Source organism: Rhincodon typus, chromosome 24 (assembly GCF_021869965.1).
Source record: "Rhincodon typus isolate 14 chromosome 24, sRhiTyp1.1, whole genome shotgun sequence".
NCBI classification, from domain to species: Eukaryota; Metazoa; Chordata; class Chondrichthyes; order Orectolobiformes; family Rhincodontidae; genus Rhincodon; species Rhincodon typus.
The window spans coordinates 32410697-32425989 of NC_063355.1; the positions used below are offsets into that span (position 1 = coordinate 32410697).

General features: G+C 41.5%; 1 protein-coding gene across 1 annotated transcript in view; it reads left to right on the forward strand.

Annotated features, from left to right (window-relative positions):
• Window positions 1–15293, forward strand: part of LOC109911197 (P2X purinoceptor 2) — a 68210-nt gene that overhangs the window by 41590 nt on the left and 11327 nt on the right. The gene's annotated exons all lie outside the window — the stretch shown is intronic.

Genomic DNA, 15293 nt, shown 5'->3' on the forward strand with positions numbered 1-15293 from the left:
ATCTTCCCAACATCCACTCTGTCCAGGCCATTCAGTATTCTGTAAGTTTCAATTAGATCCCCTTCATCCTTCTAAACTCCAATGAGTATAGGCCCAGAGTCCTCAAACGTTCCTCATATGTTAAGTGTCCTTCTCTCTTGGATGCTCTTCCATGGTCTGCTACACCTTCACCCTCAGATGATTGCTGTCAATCTTCCATTTTGTCTCCATCCAAAACATTCTGCATTTGTCAGCTCCAATTGTGAGGGGTACTGAATACCACAATGATGCAAGACACCCTGTTTGGGCTATACTTTCCTCTGTATTTGTATGTTATATGTTTTGTACTTCCCTTCTGTGTGGGCTGACAGTCTCTTAAGGGTGTCATGTTTGGAGGGGGTATTCCTTGTAACAAGCAGCCAATCCAGAATGGGCTGAGAATCTTGGATGAGGGAAGGCACCTGAGGATGCTCTGGTTTGTAACAGTTATGGCAGTTCCCAGAAAATCTGACATGTTTGTCACTAATGATCACCATAAAATTTGAACATTAATGGAGCAGAGGCCTTTTCCATTCACAAACATCGCAAATTGGTGACAGGGTGCCCTCAAAGCAATGTCAGTGCAATTAAAAAGCACCTTGAACCTGGGGGAAGCTATTGCTGGTGGAGAATCCCAGTGACAAGACTGCTGCACTCACCTTGTCACTGGGGAAGGATATAAATATGTACATTTTGAGAAAATGACATCTCAGATGCATTTATTTGTAAAAGATTGGCTGATGCCACACAGGTCACCAGTTATTCCCTGAAGTGAGATGCACCTCAATGGCCACTGGAATGGGATTGCCACAAGTCCTCCTGCACAATATCACACAATTCTGTGTCAATGGGCCAGGCCATCCTTCATTGTCACCGTAACTGTCTTTCAAACAGTTGAAGAAAATCACAGCAAGGCCAATAAACATAGGGTCTCATCATTCACTGTCTCTCTCTGGAGGCTGTATATCAGCTCTAGGAGATTACTGCTCCTGCTAGGCTTGTTGAAGATGTTGTTACCATAATCTCCTTCTTTATTGTCTTTGCTGAATCCTTATGGTCACAATGACTCCAGCAAGAATAAATAAAAAAAGCAGAAAGTGCTGGAGAAACTGAGCAGGTCTGGCAGCATCTATGGAAAGAGAGAAAAACAGAGTTAACTTTTCAAGTACAGCATGAATGTTCTTTAGAATTGAAGGGAGCTGGAAAAGTGTTATTTTTTATACTGTGGTAAATGGGAGCAGGAGGAACAAGTGGAACAGATGGTAATGATACCCAGAGCAAAAGGCAAAGTGGATACTAATGGTAGTAGAGGAAAGACATAGATGAAAAATAAGTGTTAATGGTTGGTGCTGATATCAGAAAATAGGTCAACCCTGCTGAGTGCAAATCCCTGCAAACAAGGCATGGTGAGAGGGAGGGTGAAGTTGGAATGGAGGACAAAGTATATGTTTGGAAGTTGAAGAAGACTCCAGTGATGGCCTTCTCTGAAGCTCCATGAGTGTATAATCTGTGTTGAATGTCAGAAAGATAACACAATGTTATTGAAGAAAGTCCTGGGTCCCCACATCCATATCCATCATCATGTTATTTCCCCACACAGTGTGACACAAAGGCTTCCCAAGGATGTAATAATCATGCCTCAATAAGTAGCTCAGGGGCATGTGACCTTATCCACTTGTACCCTGGACAACCAAAGTGTTTATGCTACAACGGAAGTAAATTTCTGCTTGTAATCCACCATGAAAAATTCAGGGGTGGCATGGCAGCTCAGTGGTTAGCATTGCTGCCTTGCAGTGCCAGGAACCTGGGTTCAATTCCAGCTTTGGGTAACTGTCTGTATGGAATGTGTCACATTCTTCCTATGTCTGACTGAGTTTCCTCCCACAGTCCAAAGATATGCAGGTTAGGTGGATTGGTCATGCTATAGTGTCCAGGGATGTGTAGGTTGGGTGGATTAGTCAGGGGAAATGCAGGGATACAGGGGTGAGTCTGGGGGGATGGGTTTTGGAGAATTAGGGTGGACTTGTTGGACTGAATGGCCTGTTTCCACACTGTAGGGATTTTTTGACTCAAAAAGAAATGGGTCATTGCCCACGTCTTGCATCTTTACATTTCAGAGTGAGAATCTTGCAATGTGTTACCTTACACAACTTGCTGTGAAATGTGGTTGGAAAATGAGAACTTCAGGCCGGTTACCATGTTTTTTATTATCAGCACCATTGTTTAGTTTATGTAACCCGGAGGCAATTAACACACACAATATAACCCTCATGATTATTTGAGGCCATAACCAGACAGTAGCATTCTTGGACAAGAGATTGGCAAATTGGCAAATTGAAGGCAGATAGGTAGTATTAGTTTAACAATGAAGTTGAGGTTACTGTTCTTGCCCCTAGGAAGACTTCAAAATCAAACTTGTTTACTCTGCCCCCAAAAAATAATAAACAGTAACCTACTTGGGTCACTTAGGCTACAGTCACAGGCATTCTCTGGTTATTGTGTTGTTGACTTCTGATCAAATATGGTAGGGTTCCAACGTCATGTCATGTGAGTGACTTGTAGGCTCGACCGGTGATGCATGAATTTCCCTCCTTATCCTTCATATTCCATTTGCTGTTTTTTGTGTTCTATTTCTTTGTGGTTCTGATGACCTTTCAGTCTCTCCCGTTTTGGTTGAGCCTGTTACAGCATGTGTTCATAGTCCACTTCACCCCCAGAGCTCAAACGTTAGAAACTGCTATGTCCTCAATGGCTTTATACTCTCCCCGTGCAAGGCCAAAGTAATCTTGAACTCCCCTTTTCAAGAGCTGCCAGTGCCCTCCCATTCCCAATGAGGTGCCATGCTACTATTTGCAATTACTCCCAGCACAGTGGCCCCTGAGCAGCCCGGTGCATTGATGTCCATCCCCAGACTTGAGCTGCCTGCATATCCCTGGACTGCTGCCTGACCATTATTTACCAAACCCCAAGGATGTCTGTGGTCCACCCTGACCAGACTGACTTACCTGTAATTCCTGGACTGCGTGCATTTGGCCTGCAGGCGGGGTAATGGCCCAGGCCCTGCACTGCACTGCAAGGACACAGATCCCTGGACCAGTCTAGGACCAAGTACCTGTCCTACCATGGCCTCTGCAGTGTAACTGGAGGAGCTCCTTGACTGTGGAGATAGCCCTTTCAGCCAAGTGTGGATGCTTCTCCTTTGATTTTCATTCATTGCCATTTGCTTGAAGCACATACAGTGAGTTTACTGTGTAAGTTGTTGGTGCATGCTGCAGCTTTGATGTTGATGTAGCATGGTGCCCTACAGTGATATGTTCACCCCCTGTCTGACTGGCATATTTACTCTTTCATGTTTCTCACTGTCACAAGCTGCTTGCCTCTTCTCTGCGCTAGAAAGAAGCTGAACTGCAGAGATTTTCAACCTGTAACTGACTCCTCTGGATCTTATGCACTTAAGAAATCAATGACACCCACAGTGGCTGAATGCCTGAAAGTAAGTATTTAAATCAGCAACTGCTAAGGAAACAAGATAAGAGCCATAAGATGCCTGTGTTCATGTCAGTGCGAAAGCATCCTGTCTAGATCGCTGAGATTCTTGGCTGTGTCTGTATGCAAACCAACCTGGAAGAAGCATGCGAGCTGTTAGTGTCCATCACTGCTTAAGTAAAATGCTGAAGGCCTGAGATCTTGGCTGAGTTGGTCTAAGAGCAGGCATGACGATGCAGTGAGACTGAAATGCTGCATTGCAATTTACCAATGCTAAGTTGTTTTGATGAAGAATTGAGGAGGGTGGTGGCCATGGAGCATGTAGGGCCATTGTAAGGAAGAGGCAGTGTCATGAATGGCCAGGACAAGCATTCAATGAACTGAAGCCACCACATGCTGCTTTGTACTACTTGTCAGGATTTTGGACAGTCTTGTTTGTCGCTGGAAGAGAAGAGAATTGGAAGTGCAATTTGAATAGGATGAATTAGACTAGTTCTCTGTCAAGGTCAAGTTTTTCTTGATATCAAAAGAGTGAATATTTTATTTTTTCCCTGTTTAGTTACCTTCCTGCCATTACTCTTACCCAAGCCAGAAAGGGAAACATCCTGAACAATGCCTAAACAGTACTGTTCCCCATTAATGCGATGGCTGAGGTTGTTTCTTATAAATATTGATGAGTAATTCTGGGAGTATAGGTGCATCATGTTGGTAAGAATAGTTTTGGAGTCATAACTTCTATTTTATGTAAAGGTACTGGACGATGCTTTGATTTAATCAGAGTGATGAAAATCCCACAGATAAGGCAGCTCTCTCTGAAAATTTGGGGAACTCTACTTGCATTTGGACCTGCAATTCAGCAAACTGCATTTATTGGAACTCAACCTTGATTGATGTATTGCCATGGGATGAGATGTCCAGGAGCTTCTCGAGATCTTTTGTCATGACTTTGGCAGGGTACTACAGAAAGAATTGTGAAAGGATAGTAAACTCTGCTGTTTGTTTTTTTTTCTTCAATGCAGAATAGACAATTCCTACCAAGTTCACTTAAACATAGTTGTCATACCATTCAGATTAAACTAAATTTACTCTGAATAGTTAAGGCACCAATTTCACCTTCACATCTAACATTCCAAGATATAGCAATGTTGAGTAACATGGAAGGTTTTCTCTCCATCAGCCAACCACCCCCAATTCAAACTATGTGATCAACCTACACCATTATACTTATTAAATGGAACCTGTCCACCTTCTAAGTAAAATTTAAATACATTAGTTTTGCAACACTGACCTTGTCTAATGACAGAATTACTTATGCAGTTGCTTTAAATATGTTGCTACCTCAAAGGTGTTAACATGGTAAATTCAAACATTTCATGTTTTAATGACACTGCTTCTCAGTTAATTGTGGTTTTTAGTTTTAAATTGGGGTCAGCAAATACTTAATAATCAATTTTACAAAAAAAAGTCTGGAACAGACAGCCTGTCTCAGAATATTTCTATATTAGTCGAAACAAGCATCCTGAAAGATAGACAAAAAGAAGAGAAAATTTTAGGCAACAAGCATAGATTTTTTTAAAAAAATTGAACACCTTAACCTAACAAACATTCTTAGGAGCATCTGCTCCATTGCAATCTTGATTCTGAGGTGTAAGTATTTCTTTCACTTTTCATAACTATCTTAACAGAGCAACTGGAAGCTTCACTTCCCAAAAAGAATAGAACCAAAATGCATTTATTATGTCTACCACTGAAGTTGGCTGAAAGTAATGTTTTAGCTCCTGCTTGTCAGTCCTGCAACTCCTCCATAACTGCATTGTAAATGTACCTACACCAAATGGATTGCAGAACTCTAAGAAGGCAATTCACTGCCAACTTCTCATAGGAAATTAAGGATGGACATTAGATACTAGTACAGTTAATAAAGCCCAAATCCTGAATGAATAAAAGAAAAACAAGTCTGTTTGTCTGTAAGCAATATGTATCAAAACTAGCCTATTGGTAGTACAGAAATTGAGTATTGTTGGAAAAAGGGACATGCCGTCAAAACTTTTCATCTTGTATTCATCAGGACTGACAGAAGAATTCTGAATTCTAAGGCAGCAATAGAAGACAGGATCTTGCTTTTGAATATTTGTAGCATTTAGTAAAGCTTAACTGAGCCACATTGTGAGCTGACTGATAACGTTAAATTGCTTGTTAATGTAATTTGTAGCACACATGGGATTGTACAGCAAGTGATGTTCAGTCACAGAAACACAGCTGACATTAAACATTGTGTTTTGAGTTTTGCAGGTACAGGTTACTGGAGTACAATTATTGCTTTGCCTATTCTAAACAATTGAAGAAATACAATGCCCAAGCATTGTGCTTTTTTCAACTAAACAAAAGCATAGGGGCATAGCTTCCCTGTGCATTCTCCATGTCATCGGTTGAGGTAATCAGAGTCAACCTGACAAACAATCAGCCTCTTTTCTCTTGGACAGTATAAATTGCTTGCTTTGAAATTTGGCATTGTTGTACCTGGAGAGTACAAGATGAAAAACTTGAAAAGCATTTCTCTTTTTTTCAGAAAAAAAAATTCAAAAATTAATGGACAGAGGTTAACAAAATGTGGCACGCAAATAAGATATGGCCCAAGGAAGAAGTAATTAGTTTTTGGCGAAGATGTGGATCCAGAAATTTTTGAAAGGATCTGTTAACAAGGTGAAATAGGGCAAATTCATTTGTTAAAAATAATTTTATAGGTTTTATTTAGAAAATTTATGATTGCTTTAGAATATTGTGGATTGTCTCAGCTGCTATGGCACAATTTGTCAGAGGTGTTATAATGTGGTCAGAGTTTTCAAAGCAGATTTTTAGATATTGGGCTGAGGCCTCCTCAGTGCAATGGAAGCACATAATAAAACAATTTATTTTTCAACTTTGTATTTATTAGTACAATAAGCAAGCAGAGAAAAGTCTCAAAAAAGAGTTGTGTTAGTGTAATAACTTTGAATTGACTCAGCATGGTGGAGATGTATCTTCCACTGTGTAGGTTCAGTCGAACACGTAGCTCTGTCACACTACTCTAACATTCTTCAACATTCTTTTTAAAAAGTCCAGGATTGGATCCAGATATTAACCAAACATAGAAGATAGGAGCAAGAGGAGGCCATTCAGCCCTTCAAGCCTGCTCCACCATTCATCATGATCATGATCATGATTGATCGTCCAACTCAATAACCTAATTCTGCTTTCTCCCCCATAACCAACCTTTGATCCCATTCACCCCAAATGCTACATCTAGCCACCTCTTGAATACATTCAATCTTTTGGCATCAACTACTTCCTCTGGTAATGAATTCCACAGGCTCATCACTCTTTCGGTGAAGAAATATCTCCTCATCTCTGTCCTAAATGGTGTACCCTGAATCCTTAGACTGTGACCCTTGGTTCTGGACACACCCATCACCGGGAACATCCTCCCTGCACCTACTCTGTCTAGTCCTGTTCGAATTTTATAAGTCTGTATGAGATCTCCCCTCATTTGTCTGAACTCCAGCGAATATATACTAACTAAAGAACTAAATCAGTTCTTCCTTAGACCATACCCTACTTTTGCACCAAGTTTTGTTGAAATCCACCCATTAGTTTCTGAGATTTATTGTTCACAAACAAACCGAGTAATGGGTGTAAATATTATGATGGAAGTAACTATAATTATCATGCCAGCGCCTGATATTCTGCAGCTGTTATTGCAAATGGCCAACACGTTACAGTGAGATTCAAAAAAAAAACTTCTGTCTTCCCTGAGGGCAAAAAGCAGACAAGTTCCACCATCTGCTTCACTGCATGAAAACAAAGTTTCTGGAAACTTGGTCTATTCACCACCTTTGAAATTGACATTCCCCTATAATGCCAGCATAGCTGTAGGATAGTTTCAATTCTATACACCTCTGTATAAATGCAGAGGGAGCAAGCAGAATGTGAGTGAGATTAAGTAGAGGACCCACTTGCAAGAAAGATAGTAGTGGGATTTGAAAGTAAAGGAGCAAGCTGAGGGAATCAGTGATGCCCACTAGAGAGAGAGAGAGAACAAACACGAGGACCTACCAACCAAAAATTTCTCCCATATGCCCATCCCAGAGATACCTTGTGTACCCACAGGATAGCTAACCACAGTTTAGAAACTTCTAGTCAACAATTTCCTAGTTAAAAAAATTGCTTTTAAACATGCCTCAATTTCAGAAGCCACTTTGTGGACCTGCAAATGATTAATTAGCACAGGCTTGGAAATGGTGATTAATCTGTTCTGAAAGTGTAGCCAGTTTAGTGGATGGATCCGTTTCGAGCACATTTATGTTTAAACAAATGCATGAGATTGTGGAAAATGTTTGGTGCTGGATATAATCGATGGTTGAAATTCTCATACTTTTCCAACGATTTTGGACAATATTGAGCAAAAACAAATGCTCGAAATTATCCAAATTGTTGCAAAGGTATGAGAATTTAAGTAAAAAAATGCTCAAAATAGCAGCAAAACCAATATACCTTCCACCTCTTGGGACCATTTATCTGATGCAAGCAGCGCTGTTCTTACTCACTTGTATCTAAGGTTTTGGAGTAGATTTGTAGCTCGGCTTGTGGGAAGCTAGCCACACTTACCCACAAAAACGACAACAACAGAACAGACACATGGATAAGAAAATTCTCCGACAGGAAACTGACAGACATGGAAAAAGCCGTTCTCACCCGAGGACTGAACTACAACTACAGGGATGCCAACAAAACGGAGTTCCTAGCTACACTGGAAGCCACACTCAAGACCAACAATATCAACGAAGAAACACAACAAACTATAAGACAGACAGTAATCCTGACATTAACCAGAAGGAGTGAACTCAACACCCTCAACACACGGGAAAGACAGGCCCTGGACGGATTAAAGAAGGACAAGAACATCACAATACTACCCGCAGACAAAGGGCGCATGACAATAATACTGAATAAAAGGGACTACATCTCCAAGGCACAGGCACTGCTCGCCGACGAAAACACATACCCGACACCGCAACTAGACAACAAAATCCTCTACACGCTACAAAGACTTAAACAAACAGGACAGATCAACAAAACAGACTTCTTAAGAATGAAACCCAAAGGAACCAACACACCCTGATTCTACCTCCCCAGGCCTCCCTAAAGTGCACAAGCCGGAAGTCCCCCTCAGACCTATAGCCTCCCTACCAGGCACTCCATCGCACAGATTAGCCAAAGAACTACAAAGGAGACTCAGGCACCTAGTCAACAAGTCACCCCACTCTATCCACTCAGCCCAAGAATTCCTCAACTCCATCAAAGACATAAAGATAGAGGACAAAGAGACCATGATATTGTTTGATGTCACTGCCCTATTCACATCAATAGACATACCACTAGCAAGGGAAACAATGACAACACGACTAGAACAAGAGCACGACCCCAGTGAAACCATCTCCAGTGACAACATGCTCAAACTACTGGACCTATGCCTGACCACCCACTTCACTTTCAATGGCCAAACATACAAACAAATCAACAAGACACCCATGGGAACACCCATCTCTGGACTCATAGCAGAAGCAGTGATGCGAAGACTAGAAAGGACTGCCCTTCTGCAAATTCAACCAAAACGCTATGTAGACGACACCTTTGTCATCATTAAACGGAGCAAATTAGAGGAGACACACAAACTTATAAACAACACCCTCACCGGAATAAAATTCACCAGAGAGGAGGAGAAGAACAAACAGCTTCCATTCCTGGACGTCATGGTAGAGCGCAAGACAAATAGGGAACTGCAAACAAAAGTACACTGAAAAACCACACACACAGACCAGGTACCGAACTTCAACAGTAACCATCCCAACATACACAAACGAAGCAGTGTGCGAACACTATTTAAAAGGGCAACAACACACTGCAGCAACATGGAACTACGCCAAGAGGAAAAAGAATACATCTTCCAGGTTTTCAAGGATAATGGATATCCAAAGAATTGGGTCAGAAGATGCCTACATGAACAGCATCAGAAAGAGACTACATGCCCCGACACACTCATCACACTACCCTATATCAGGAACACGTTGGAACTCACGACAAGACTCCTACAACCGCTGGGCATCAGAGTGGCACACAAGGCCACATCAACCCTACAACAACTGCTCACCTGAACTAAAGACTCACTCCCCACCACGGACAGGACCAATGTCATCTACAAGATCCCCTGCAGAGACTGTGAGAAACACTACGTCGGACAAACAGGAAGGAAAGTAACAACAAGAGTACATGAACACCAACTGGCTACAAAAAGACACGACCAATACTCACTCATCTCAATCCACATGGACAAGGAGAACTACCACTTCGACTGGGACAACGCCAAGATCCTGGGTCAGGCTAGGCAGAGACAGGCACGAGAATTCCTAGAAGCATGGCACTCCACGAAGCATTAATAAACACATTGAACTCGACCCCATATACATTCCACTACAAAGGAAAACCGGAAGTGAGGCAATCCATCTCAACGGACCCCAGAGTTTAAAAACCAGGCGGGAAAACACACCGACGCTTCATCGGAGGCTACACTGAGGATGTTACCAAGCATGGTAATGAAACGTCTGCGAAACAACAAACCAGCTTGGCGAGCCAACCAACCTCAACTTACTCACTTGTGCTCAGAGGGCAAATGGAATACCAAATCATTTTTAAATCCTGCAGGAGCATCCTGATGTATTACAGGATAGGATTGCACGATGGGGCATCATTACAAGGATTTTCTATATCCCTCTTCTTGAATCTTAACTTGGAATCATCTGTCAGGTCCATAGGAACAGAGAAGTGGTAAAGATTACGTAGCTGACATGACAAATACTAACAGGATTTCCATTCCTGCATCCCTCAACATGATTTCCCTGCCATTCTCATGTCTACTTATTTACATTTCTTTGAGGCTCAATAGAGTTGTTGTTTCTGTTGAGGTTGAAAAATTAAATGTTACTTTAAGTTTCTTGCAGATCCTGTTGTGTGGTTTATGGCTCCTCAGAAGACGTTTCCTATCTGAGACATCACTAACACGTGCAATTCACCTACAATATGCAAATGATGCTAAACCTAGAAACCCAACTGTTTCAGTGTTCAAAGACTCAATTAGAAGCTAGTTCTTTCACACATACTGCCACAAAGTCTTCAACTTAAAATTATCATGATGAAGTGAAATAATTAAAACTGAATTGCGAAACTCACATTTTATTATTGAAATCACAATGCTGCATTGGAAAGCAAAGATATAATTTATGAGTGTTTAGAACAAAGTTTCACCACATGGAGTAGTGTTGATTTGTACAGTCTAGAAAATCATCTGAATTAGCTGGAGGCACAAAGAAGGGCGTTCCATTCAGTTGCATTATTTGAGACTGGAAAACTTTTAAAAAAAGCCCAAAATCATACCCTGCTCATTAACTATTAAAGCTGATTGTTTGAGGATCCAGAGTTGATCAAGTGTTATTCTGCTAACTGAAACTATCACTAAAAGCTTTGTGACTTGTACTGTGTATGTTATTGAAATATTTCCTTCACCTTAGCGCTGCTGAATAGATTTGTTCTCAAATTATTTAGTCTTTGAGACAAAACTGAAAGAACAATCAAAAGAAATAAAAACCAAAAGAACTGAAGATGCTGTAAATCAGGAACAAAAACAGAAGTTTCTGGAAAAGTTCAGCAGGTCTCAGGAAGGGGTCACTGAATCAAAAGAAATAATCTTACCCAGTAATTAGTACAATTACAACAACTCAGATTTAAATAGTGCTGTCAATTTAGTAAAACATTGTCAAACAAAATTTGATTCTAAGATATATAGAGGCTTACTAGGACAGATGATCAAAAACTTGGTGAAAGAGGTTGATCTTAAAGAATGTTTTAATGTTTTAAAGCGATGAAAAATAGTAGAAACAGAGGATTAAACAGAGAATTCTGGAGATAAGGCAATCCTAAGGTGTGGGCAGCTGATGATAATTGTAGCCAGTGGTGTAACAATTGAAGTTGTGGATTCTGCACAAATAGGTAGAATTTGAGGAACCCAGGCATTCTAGTGATTATAAGCCTGCCAGAAATTACAAACAAAGGGAGTGACAAAGCCATGGAGGGATTTGCAAACAAGAATGAGAATTATAAATTGAGCTGTTGCCAGATCAGGAAATAATGAAGGTCAGCAAGCAGAGGTGTGATGGGAGAATGGGACATGGGCCAGAAATTAGTTCAAACTGATGGTAGTGGCAGGGGATGTACCTGTTTGAAATTTCCGCTCATTTCAGGGCTGGGACTGTATTTGGGAGGGTTTGGAGACAGTGGAGCAACATGCATTGGGCATTTAATTGTTTACGATGGTGCCAGTTGGAGGTGATGGTGCCTTCCCTCCTTGTGCAATGAATAAGTCCAGAAAGAAAGACTTGTGGACAGCCTTCCCACCCTGCCACCAATCAAAGCCTTTAAATAAGCAATTAATGTCCACTTAAAGGCCTCGCCCAGCATTGCTGATGCTGTTCACCATGTGACAGGTGTGGCAGTCTCCACTCGGAGAAGGTGGAAGGCAAACACTCAGTGCCTGATCAAGGGATCCAGCAACAGGAAAAGGAGGTTCTGCTGAGAAGCATCCCTCTCCTTTCCAGCAACCTTCACTCCATGATGCTCATCCTGCCCTGACTCCCCTGTGGCTTGGGTCCCTCATTGATCCTGGGCTATTGGGCAGGGGTTGCCAATTGCTCTCCGAGGGACTGAAACATCCGCAATGAAGAGCTACTAGCCTCTGGATGGCTGCTAACACTCAGGTGGGATTTCTATTCTTGGGGTTTTTAATCCTGAGGAAGGCCTGACCACTTGGAGACAGTAAGGACAGCAGATGCTGGAAGCTAGAGTCAATAAATGTGGAGCTGGTAAAGGACAACTAGTCAGACAGCATCCGAGGAACAGGACAGTCAATGTTTCAGGCCAAAACCCTCTGTCAGGACTTCTGGGCCAAAACTCAGCACAAAACGTTGTCTTTCCTGCTCCTTGGATGCTGTCTGACCAGTTGTGCTTTTCCAGCTCCACATCTATTGACTCAAGGCCTGACCACTGGCCATTTGACTGGCACTTAATGTGGGCCTTCCCCAAAAGACATTCCCCATCATTTGGATTAAAATCCACCCTGAATGTTAGGGCAGCAGTGGTGACAAATCAGAGACATTCAAATATCTTCGGTTAAAGATGGATATTGTTTAACATACTTTTGGAACCCTCTTAATTTTTCACATTATATGCTGCACCTAAGAAGCATAGAAGGGACATAGGAGAAAGGGAAAATTTTTTTCCAGAAGTTCTAAGGTTAAGGGGTGATCTGATTGAAGATTTCAAGATATTAACAGGAAAAAACAGGGTAGATAAACTATTTCCACCAGTTGATGGTTGTAGAACTTGGGGGCATAGTCTGAGAATTAGGGCCATACCATTCAGGAGAGATGTTAGCAAGCACTTTTACACACAGAGTGGTAGATGTTTGGAACTCTTCTACAGACAGCAGTGTATGCTGGATCAGTTGTTAATTTTAAATCTGAGATAGATAATTTTTTGTTAAGCAAATCTATTAAGGGATATGGGCCAAAAGCAGTTATATGGATGAGCAATGATCTAATTGAATGGTGGAACAGGCTTGAGGGGCTGAATGGCCGACTGCTGCTCCTATGTTCATGTCTAGGGTAGGGAAGAACATTAAATTTCTTTTGGCCTGCTGGGCAGGCTAAGAGAGAGACAGTAGTAGCAGAGGTAGCTTTTTAATTTAAAAAAAAAAAAAAAAAAAAAAAAAAAAAAAAATCGCTTGAGGGACACGAGCGTCACTGGCTAACAAGCATTTATTGCATGTCCTAGCCTGCCTTTTTAAACTGCAGCAGTCTACATGTTGTAGTCTGATCCACAATGCCCTTATGATGGGAATTCCAGGATTTTGATCCAGCAACAGTGAAAGATTGGCAATATATTTCCAATTCAGGATGGTGAGTGGTTTGGAGGGGAACTTGCAGATGGTGATGTTCCCATGTATCTGCTGCCCTTGTCCTTTTATGTGGAAGTGGTCATGGGTTTGGAAGATGCTGTCTAAACAGCCTTGGAGAATTTCTGCAGAGCATCTTGTAGACAGTACATACCACTGCTACTGAGCACTGGTGGTGGAAGGAGTGGATGATTATGGATGTGGTGCCAATCAAGTGGGGATTATTCCATCACACTCCTGCATAGTTAATTCAGTAGGTACAGTTTTTTCAATGAGTTACTACAAATTTCCACTTAGTAGAATGAGGACTACAGATTCAGAGGAAACATCACCTCTAAATTATCCACCTTAATCACACACCATTCTGATATAGGCGTATATCACTGCTACTTCACAAGAACGGAGTCAAAATTGTGGAATTTCCTACTTAACTGTAATGATGGATTATCTATACCACTGTGGACTGCAGTAACTCGAGAGTACACTCACCACCACCTTCTGAAGGGCTTCTTGGGATGGGAAATAAATTTTGGTCTTGCAAGTGATATCTATATCCCAAATGGTTGCATTCTGTGAAATCATACCAATTTTCATAATCATACCAATTAAACTGCTTTATTCAGCACAATAAAGGATATTTGCTATAACTTCAGTGTTGTTTAATCACCGGTTAAAGTTTTGTTGCTTGTAACCAACATGATGTGGAGGTGATGGTGTTGGACTGGGGTGGACAAGGTCAGAAGTCACATTACACCAGGTTATAGTCCAATTGGTTTATTTCAAATCACAAGCTTTTATCAGGTGAAGTGAAGCATACAGGCATAGAATTTATAGGCAGAGACATCAAAAGATTGTACAAATGGTGTGAGTGGAGTGTCGACAGGCTGAATAAAAAGTTCCTACAGGTGATCAAAAGTGTCACACGGTGTGCGTAAAGTGTCAACAACTGAATAGAAGTGAAGGGATGACTTGTGATCCGATTAATTAAGGCAGGAGAGATTATTACAAAAAATTAAAAATAAGATGGTGCTGGAGACAAACCAAATGGCTGGAATAACATGATAGGTATAAGACATGTTGAGGGTCTAACCAAACTAACAAGAAATCCAAAACTGTACAAACTAATTGGGTAGAGAGATCATAACTTGTTATCAAGGTGATGATTTCAAAACAGGACAATAAAGTAAGATTTTACAAATACAGAACAGTATGGTGGGGTTACATGTAGTGTGACATGAACCCAATATCACGGTTGAGGCCATCTTCAGTTTCTGCTCGGCGATTCTGCATTGTGTCTCGAAGGCTGTCTTGGAGGATGCTTACCCAAAGATTGGAGGCTGAATGTCCTTGACCGCTGAAGTATTCTCCGATTGGGAGGGAACATTCCTGTCTGACAATTGTTGCGTGCTGTCCATTAATCTGTTGTCGTAGCATCTGCTTAGCCTCGCTAATATACCATGCCTTGGGGCATCCTTGCCTAGGGTGTATGAGGTAGGCAACATTGGCAGAGTCACATGAGTATCTGCCGTGTACATGGTGGGTGGCATTCCCACGTGTGATGGTAGTGTCCATGTCAATGATCTGGCATGTCCTACAAAAGTTGCCGTGGCAGGGTTATGTGGTGCTGTGGTCAATGTTGTCCTGAAGGCTGGGTAGTTTGCTGCGAATGATGGTCTGCTTAAGGTTTGGTGGTTGTTTGAAGGCGAGAAGGGAGAGTGCAGGGATGAACGTGGCGAGATGTTCATCGTCT